The following is a 4,775-nucleotide window of genomic DNA, read 5'->3' as shown; positions in this document are numbered from 1 at the left end:
TTGAGTAGTTCTTCTTGAGTACATTTTTGCTTTTTAAAAATTTTCAGTTAACTTACTAACATGACTCTAATTGTTATTATTCTGTAGAATAATGTTCTTTCAAGAGTTCTTGCCAGAGACTCTCAACAAAGCCATTAACTGACCATGGTTACTGATTTCCAAAGAGTCATCCATACTTCAGGAATAATCTTTGGAATCAATTGTCTTTATTTACCTAGCATGACACCAATCTACTAACTCTATTATTCAAAAGTGGCACATTTTCTATTTCCTTTGTTATAGCTCCCAAGCATGAATTTGACAGTTTTCATGCAGGAAAGGAAAATGAACGTTTCTGGACTTTTATGAGACTTCTTGTATTTGCTTATTAATTGCTCCACTGACCTTGTAACTAGCTTCCTCTCTTTGATCTGATACTTTCTTATTTTGTGCTTGCAGATGTTTTAAAATGTTCCAATATTTTTCCCCCTGGGTAAACTGGATGCTTTGTGGTAGCGGCTGACGTAGTTTGCTTGGCCACCAAGGCTTAATTTGATAACTTCTCCTAACAAGTAGGACATTTAAACGAGGATGAGAAGGATTACCAGGCTACGCTAATCTAAATTTGAGATAGTCTTCAATGGATTGCCTAGCTAGTGAGTTACATCTTTTTTTGGAAGGAAGGGATTGCCGTGTATAGCCTGCCAAACTCCTGATTTTACAAGTTCACAGTAAGTATTTGTACAAATTAAAGTCAATTGAAAATATAAATTACTGAAAGGAAACATAGGCTTTTAAAGAGCCAGATAATTGATTTAAAAAACTTAAATGCCTGCTTTCTTCAGAATATTTGAAACAAGTCATAAGAAAGTTTGAAAAGTTAACCATGGAGTAAGCATTCAAGAAATTATTGAAGTATATAATTTCATTGAACTTAATAATTAAAATTATGAAAAGGTCATAAAATATTTACACTCCTCAGTAATCAGTAACTATTTTGAATAGTCGTTTTCTAAGGCCATGGAGAGCTATGGTTCTCTTTAATTAACTAATTAAACTAAATAGTGTTTAACTTTTGTTTTTAGAAACACATCTTGTTTTTTTCATTTCTTAAAGAAAATTGTAATTTACTGTACTTTTATCAAGGGTCAGACTTTAATTATCACTGTTAAGCAACAATAGAGAAATACAATAAAATGATTTTTTGCATTGAGGAACAACTATTTATAGATGATAATAATACCAATAATAAGTAGTCACACATACCTTCTGTAGGCAGAAGAAAAAATGTGAAATAAGACCAAATTATATCTGAAGCAAAGGTATAGGTTTTATATGCGCATGCTAAATAAAGAACTTCCCAGATACTAACCCAAATGGGCACCAAGGTCATAATCACAGGAATATTACAGTGTGAAGGTGGGAGGATTCAGGGCACCACATGGTGCAGCCACTCCGGAGCCTTCTCTGGAGGTGAGTGTTAGGTATCAAAGCTGTACACCCCAAAAGAGTAATTATTAAATTTGGGAACTTGATAGAAGGGACCATTCAAATTCTATGCCATAGTAACTTGAGCTGTTGTAAATTTTTGTGTTGTTTTTTGAGATGAATTTTATTTTTATTTCGTATTGGACTATAGTTGTTTCACAATGTGTTAGTTTCAGATGTACAGCAAAGTGTTTTAATTATACATATACATATATTTATTCTTTTTCAAATTCTTTTCCCATTTAGGTTATTATAGAATATTGAGCTGAGTTCCCTGTGTTATACAATAGGTCCTTGTTGTAAATTTTGAATGGCTATAAAAAGTCGGTTATGATTTATTTTCTCTATAAAATGTACCTGATCATGTCTCTGGGCACACCTTGTCCCCATTCAAGCAGATCTGTTCTACTACACACCATCCGGAAGACTGCTTTCCTACACAGGGATGGAGAACTCAGCTTTGCCTCTGGCGACATCTCAGCTTGTCCCTTATGACCTTGGGCAGGTCACTTAACCTCTCTGAAGTTTAACTTCCACATCTGTAAACCATAAAGATAATTACACCCAATTCTTCAGGTTCCTGTGTGGATTAAATGAGATACTGCATGATAGTGCCCCGTGAGTGCCGGATAAATGCTAACTGCTGTTACCTCCAGTATTCCCTCCGTAGACTTCGAGTGAGCCTTCTTGGTCAGGCCTTTCAGCCTTTACATCTCTTATTGCAATATTGTCACTAGAAAGGGGTGGAGTGTTAGCTTCAATAAGTCTGCATTTGCCGCTGTGAGGGTCCTGTGTGCACAGCACCTGGATTTCTCTGAAGAAAAGCCATTAGAACCAGATTTGCTGCTTCCGCCAGCAGAAGCAAAGCACTTTAACTTCATTAGCACAGCCCTGCCTTTCAATAGCTTTTCAAATGGTCAGGACAGTAAAAGTTCTTTTCAGCTTGGGGCTATTTTGCATTATCTTTAAGGGACACTTTCTCCCTGGAGAGGCCACCTGCCTCTTAAAAGTTGAGAGGGTCTCTCTGCTCAGTCCTGAGCTTTCACACAGCTGCTGAAGGCAGACACACATTCCTAGCATTTGGCATCACAAAGGGGGCTCAAAGGCTGGGCAAGAACCTTGCTGTCATTTTGTCAACCTCTTGCCTATTTTTCCCCAGACTTCCCCCAGATTTTCATTAGGGCTCAAGATGGAACAAGGAAACACAATACTATCAGAATAGGCAGTAGTATTTTTTTTATTAAGCTTTTTATTTGAGATGACTGCAGATTCACATGCAGTCATCAGAAATAATAGAAATCCTGTGTACTGCCTAACTTGCAACTTTGACTCAGTTTCCCCCAATGGTAACATCTTGAAAAACGAAAGTACAATATCCTGAATATTGACATTGAAAAAAAGATACAGAAAAATTCCATCACCACCTCCCTGTCCTACTTCACCCCTCCTCCATCCCTGACCTCTGGCAACCTCTACTCTGTTTTCTATTTCTATAATTTTGTCATTTCAAGAATATTACAAAGATGGACTCATACAGTGTATAACCTTTTGGTATTGTCTTTTTCCATTCAGCATAATGCCCTGGAGATTCATCCACTAGATTGTGTATCTGTACCTTGTTCCTTTTCATTGCTGAGTAGTATTCCCTTGTATGAATATATCATGGTTTGTTTAATCATTCACCCACTGAAGTACATCTGGGTTGTTTCCAATTTTAAGCTAATATGAATAAATGTTCCTTGAATAGCCATATACTGTTTTTACGTGACTCTTAGTTTTAATTTCCCTGCAATAAATGTCCAATTGCAGGCTTGTATTGTAGTTGCATGTTTAGCTTTATAAGAAACTGCCTACCTGTTTTCCACAGTGACTCTACCATGGTATATTCTACGAACAGTGTAGAATGGATCTAGTATAATCTGCCTCCTCTCCAGTATTTGGTATTGTTACTGTTATTTAGTTTGGCTATTCTGACAGGTGTGAAGTGATATCTCACTGTGGTTTTAATTTGCATTTCCTCAATGGCTAATGATGTTGAATATTATTTTGCAATAGTCTTTTGCAGATGGTATAATTTAAGAGCTGGAAAGAATTGGACAGATTCATTTCAGTGATTGAGCCCAAAATTAGTGTATTTGGTTGAGAGTCAGGTCCCAGTGAGAGAGAGAGAGAGAGAGGCACTTGGCTCTGAACTCAGGTCTCCTAAATCCCAGCCCAGTGATGTTTACACCAGATCCTATCTCTAGGACACATCAGGGACGATTTGCTTGCTCTGATTAGGTGGTAAGGCTGATTAAGAATGTATATAAGTAGGGCTTCCCTGGTGGCGCAGTGGTTGACAATCTGCCTGCCAATGCAGGGGACACAGGTTCGAGCCCTGGTTTGGGAAGATCCCACATGCCGCGGAGCAACTGGGCCTGTGAGCCACAACTACTGAGCCTGCGCATCTAGAGCTTGTGCTCCACAACAAGACAGGCCGCGACAGTGAGAGTCCTGCACACCGCGATGAAGAGTGGCCTCCGCTCGCCACAACTAGAGAAAGCCCACGCACAGAAACGAAGACCCAACACAGCCAAAAATAAATAAATAAATAAGTTTTAAAAAAAAAAGAATGTATATAAGTAAAAAAAACAAAACAAAAGAATGTATACAAGTAATCCAGCAATTGCAACTGTGTAGTATTTAGCACATATCTGCCATCTACTAAGAACTCAATAAATAAGTGAATTTATGTCTATATCTATGTCTATATCTCACCTTATTGTGGGAGCTAACATTTTTCCTTTCTTTAAAGTAGGCATGTTATTTCCTGCCTTACCCTTTCAGAGCAGGAAATAAAGAAAATAGGATTTAAAAAAATAAAAACAGAAACATTTCAAATATTGTCAAAAATAGAGAAAAAGAACAAACATGTCTGTTCAATCTATCCTGTAGGTCTCATTGTGGGTTACTAGGGTTAGTAATGGGGAGAGGGGGGATCTTGGGGACCCAGGAGTTCATCCTCCTGATTTGCAGATGAGGACACAGGAGCTCACAGAAATGAAGTCCCCTCTCAGGCGCTGCTCGGGAGGGGCTTAGAGGAGCTGGGACTGAAGGTGTTTCCCAGCAGGGAGCCCAGTGCCCCTGACTGAGCCCCTGCCATGTTCTCGTACAGGACAGGGACACTGGAGACCCAGGGTTCTGTTTACCATGAAGGCCTTTTGGGGGTGGGAAGGGAGGTGAAGAGAGCTGGGAAACTGTAGTCACTCCCTGGGGTCAAAATTAGCCCGTGTAGCTTGACTCCTTCTAGCCCAAGGAATGTCATCACT

At 38.8% G+C, this 4,775-nt stretch overlaps 1 long non-coding RNA gene across 1 annotated transcript; it reads left to right on the top strand.

Annotated features, from left to right (window-relative positions):
- The first annotated feature begins 579 nt into the window (after nucleotides 1–579).
- On the top strand, nucleotides 580–4,204 carry LOC137206418 (uncharacterized). The gene is made up of 2 exons (XR_010934647.1): nucleotides 580–710; nucleotides 3,827–4,204. It is a non-coding gene; the product is annotated as an uncharacterized lncRNA (long non-coding RNA).
- The last annotated feature ends 571 nt before the right edge of the window (nucleotides 4,205–4,775 follow it).

Source organism: Pseudorca crassidens, chromosome 15 (assembly GCF_039906515.1).
Source record: "Pseudorca crassidens isolate mPseCra1 chromosome 15, mPseCra1.hap1, whole genome shotgun sequence".
Classification (NCBI taxonomy): Eukaryota; Metazoa; Chordata; class Mammalia; order Artiodactyla; family Delphinidae; genus Pseudorca; species Pseudorca crassidens.
Note: the sequence above shows the minus strand (reverse complement) of the source record. Positions and strands in the feature narration are given on the sequence as shown.